The sequence below is a fragment of the Dipodomys spectabilis genome, unplaced genomic scaffold (genome assembly GCF_019054845.1).
Source record: "Dipodomys spectabilis isolate Male_0828 unplaced genomic scaffold, ASM1905484v1 ptg000686l, whole genome shotgun sequence".
Classification (NCBI taxonomy): Eukaryota; Metazoa; Chordata; class Mammalia; order Rodentia; family Heteromyidae; genus Dipodomys; species Dipodomys spectabilis.
The window spans coordinates 533,787-538,644 of NW_024871363.1; the positions used below are offsets into that span (position 1 = coordinate 533,787).

At 31.8% G+C, this 4,858-nt stretch overlaps 1 pseudogene; it reads right to left on the reverse strand.

Annotated features, from left to right (window-relative positions):
• Positions 1 to 314: 314 nt before the first annotated feature.
• On the reverse strand, positions 315 to 411 carry LOC122101780 (annotated as a pseudogene).
• Between the last annotated feature and the right edge of the window lie 4,447 nt (positions 412 to 4,858).

Consider the following 4,858-nt stretch of genomic DNA (forward strand, 5'->3'; position numbering starts at 1 on the left):
TATACTTTGAGTTCTATATTATTTTAGAATATATAGGTTCATTAATGTGTCCTTTCCGATTGCATTCCATATAGAAACAGTTTGATCCCTTTTTTCTAGGTCTTAATATTATTTTTCTTTGGGATAAAATGACAATGTTGTCTAATTTGAAAAATTTTGTAAAGTTTATGCTATGTAAACGCCTTTCTGAGGGGAAGATTTAATACACTGATGTCAAACTAAATTTAATTATATGAATTACATGTATTGTTACACGTGTAATTTTGTAATCAACTTTTTAATCACTTTTTTTCATTTCTTGCATCTGAAGAATGAAAAATATGGAATACTTTTCAAATTTTCATATTATCCTTGTGCAAGTGCCATGTTAATCTCTGTATTGTAATTTGAGTATACGTGCTGCTGAGGCATGTAGTATCCTCTAAATTTAATAGTTAATGATGGAATCTTTATACAGGCTTATATCTATGGGTGCCTACTTGTAACAAGGAAACCTTATTGTTTCTAACAATGCTATCGATCTTATTCCCCTAAAATTCTGTGAATAGTGGAAAAAATTATATTGATTAGTCGATTGCTCACATTTGCAAACTTTTTTTGTCAATGAGTATCTTAAGTCTTTTTATTTGGAATTTGACCATACTCTCAATTATTTATAGATAGGTCCAAAGGTGATGGCTTTTTCAAGTACTTATTTATCCAGCTTTGTGGACCTAATGGATTCAAATTAAGCGTTGCTTAAGAGCTACTTCTAAACTTCTTCAGCTGACATTTTCCCAAATGACGTGTTACTGGAACAAATGTCTACCTGAGCCTTTACCCTTCTTCCATGTGGGAACAGACAAACCAGAATACCTTACCCTGACACCAAAGATTTTCTTACTAGAACAAAACTAATCTTGGTTACAAGAGATCATAGAGAGATGAACCGTTCAAACAGAACTGTTCAGACTAGAAAGTATTTTATCAAAATATAATTGTTTATTATACCTTCCATTTAAAAGTAGCTAAAGCCAAGAAGGTGAAAAAGTTGTTCGTATGCATGATTATTTAATGTCCTGGCCTGTCTGTAAGTTCCTACCAGGAACTTACACTACTACCTTTTTATCACCAAATATTTTCATAGTTACAGGAGAAGTGCATATGTTTCTCCTCGTTATTAGGCATTAAATTGATAATGTTTTAATCACAGTGTTTCCTCTTGCCTCCACGCTGTAAATCTACAAATGATAAAGCTTTAGGTCTAACTCTATCAAACACTGAAGTAGAGATAATGGAATAATACTTTAAAACAGAGTTACCTTTCATACAGTAACTACAACAGAACAATACAAAACGTGTGTCTTTTAATCATATTATATAGTTATATATTTTATATTTATATGTGCTGATTTTATATTTCACACAATGAAATTTACTAGAATTAGTTGATAATTTGACAAATAAATTGATATTTACTTCAATAAATAGAATTGGAATATAAATATTTAGGTTTCAAATATATATTAGACTAGAAAAAGTATCAATGCAATCTTTTTAGTATAAACTTGTGATACATTATAACTGTCCTTGGTCTTCTGAATCCACATGATAAAAAAACAATACTTTCTTCTAATCTGTAATGGATTTTACTCTGCTGCTCTGTTTATTGTTTTAACTTGCTTGTCCCAAACTGTTTTTGTCCATATTTCTGAAGCATTCTTACTGATTATGCCCAAATTTTGCTAAGATATCTAAAAAATATTATTCTTCTACAGTACCCATGGGTCCTAGGATCCCAGGGCCCAGTTACCTGCATCATCAGATAACAGGGGCAAGACTTTTCACCAAGGCCCATGCAACATATCAACACAAAGTAATTGAAGACCCATCTCAATTTCGCATTTCCTATATTTCAGGGCCCCAATTCCTTGAGATGCAGGAATTAGCAGTAAGCAATTGTGAAATGCAAGGCAATTTAAAATGAAGGATCAGATCACAAAATTTGAGAGAAAGTACTGTAATTCAAACATTCAACTTACAGATGACCAGCCCATACGAGTGAACAAGTTCACAAAGTGTCATAAGATTATTTTTAATACCCCTCACCTATGATTAACGAAAGATTTTATTACAACATAAGTGGGACAAAAAATAGTTCCTAGAAGGATAGATTTATAATTGGTCTACCAAAGCCCGAAAACTTGACTTAGAGGTCAAATGTAATTCAGAAAAACATTTGAAGCACTAAGGAGTGCTACAAAACACTGGGATTTCAGTACAACATGGTTCTGTGGTATAAAAATGTCACTCTCAAACCAATGATAATCTACATTTAATCTCCTGAAAGTATATTCCTTTTCAAATAAACTTTTTAAAATCACTTTCACAAAAATAACATTTGACAAGTTGATGATACTTAGTGACATTACACGTTTTTCAAGTGTAGGGAGCAAGTTACAATAGAGTTGAATTATTTACACAGCACTAATGCCAAACATGTTCAACCATTCATTAAAGTGTAGAAATAGTACCACCCACAATTTGTGCCTTTCAGAAATGTGTTAAATATGTCAGCCTCCTAAATTTCAAACCCAAACGTTAGCTAATAAATTTCATCATTTAATAAGGTACATTTTAAAAAAATCACAAATAGTTGCCTTATCATATGTTACTTTATGTTTTCCCTCTGTCTAACATAGTAAGAAATATGACTTTAAGTCTTGAATATGTGTACTCATCAGAGATATTCCAAACCTAATATCTGTCTTCTATTTCTATCACATTCCTATCTAGGAATAAATTTATTTTTCTTCTTTTTCCAAAACTTATAGGTAGTAGAAAATATTATTGCATGTAAAATAAAAGAATCACACCATTATACAAAGCCATTTATAAAAATTCATAATTAGGAATACATTCTAAGCCATTTTTTAACTTTCTTTTTGAATAAAGATTAATCTTCCAAACGGTTGAGAATAAAATCATGTTTAGGTGCTTCCCGTCTCCAGTCTTGCAAATTGTTGCTGCAGATGAATGAATTATGGAAATATAAGCTGACATCATTTCAAGAATATGCAGGATTGAAACTCCATGGAATGTATATAAATCTTTCAAAGTATTAATAGACAGTTTAACAGAATGACTATCAGGAAGTTGAAACCAAAGAGGAATTATAGTAAAGAAATAGAATGAATGAAAAATGAACAAGGGGCAATTACAGCTAGAATACTGAATGTATACACATGATGAAGGAAGTGGTAAATTGGAAATAAATCTTGGAGAAAGGGTTGGTTGAGAATGATAGAAGGAGTGACTCTGATCTAGGAGCATTGGACAATTAGATGCATATATTTAATTGTAACACAATTGCACAAACTTTTAAAATTCAGTTAAAAAACACAACAAGAAACAAAAACACACAAAAATCACAACCAAACAGCAATCTCTAGAGAGTATGAATATGACCACTCAAAATTTTAATCAGTTAATGAAGGGCAGTCTTGGGAAAAGCAAACAAAGCTGTTCAAAGAGGGAAGTTTGGGATAGGGAGAATTTTGAACAGAATTAAATAGATTGTCTAAGGTTATAAATCACCTATATCTGCTGCATACAGTATCTTACTTCTATGAGTTTTCTGTCTGAACTAGATAATCCAGTCCTGAGACACACTTGGTAGCTTGTGAGGTAGAATGGAAGAAACACGTTCAAGAACCCATTATTCCACTGGAGAGAAAACAATCCTCTATATTTTCTCTAATTTCTCTTCACTACTCTTTCTTCATACTTTTAAGTCAATTGATTTTGAATTATATTTTTCCTTCTTTCTTCTGGCAAAGTAATTGGTCAAAGTAATTTCATTAAATATTATTTGCCATTTTCTTCTTTCATGCTGTTTAATTGGCCAAGTGAGTCCATAAAACTTCCCTCTTGTATTTGGTTGCCATGAAACAACATCTATGTTAATAAGGAGAAATCTAATGTAAAACTTTGTCTCCAGAAAACAGTCCAAGAGGCTGTCATCACAGATATTTGGCTATATATTTTTTCTTTTACCTTGGAAGACTTCTTGTGTCTAAAGTGCCCACAAAAATAAGTACTCCATCACTTGTTGGTTCAATCAGAATTGTCTAACCTCAAAGATATATTTTGCTAACAAAATGCTTAGAGGAAACCAAAAAATACTGCACTTTTTATCTTCTCTCTTAAGATTCTCCTTAGATACCATATCAGGAACAGTGAAGTTATTCTATGCAAAATTATTTTAATAGATCATTTTTCTCTTGGTCTTGCATTTGTTCACCAAGATGTATGGAGGAGAACAGAGTTAAATCACCCATACCTTGGAAGAAAGTGTCTGTTACAAAAGGAAAATGCTTCTATGTCCTACTTCTATGTCCTACTCTTAGCTCTTGCCAGAGTTCCAATTAATCACAGCTTCTTGGCTTCTAGTCTAGTGAAGCTAAAGGACCATACGGGCTCCACTACTGCTACATCTTCATTATTTCTCTTTTAAAAGTCTTCAAGTTGCCTCATTTGGATGTGGAATGTATTTTCATGTCTTCATTCAATCAGTTCTGCATTGTAGTGAGCCAAATTGGCTCTGTAAAATCACTTTAGGGAGTAAAAATACTAACACAATTTACATCAAAAAGTTTTGGCCTCCCTTCACTGCTGAAGTCAATACGCTTAGCTAAGGCTTCTAAGAAAACTTTTATTATTAATTTTTCCATTTGCTCAATTCTTTTCTGAACTTTTTGGCATATGTAAAAAAAGAAGTCTTCACTACCTCATATTAATAAGAATATTATTTTTTGTGAGCCACTTATAAATGTGAAATCATTGGTTTGAAATATCCAATCAAATTTTTTTCTGTGTT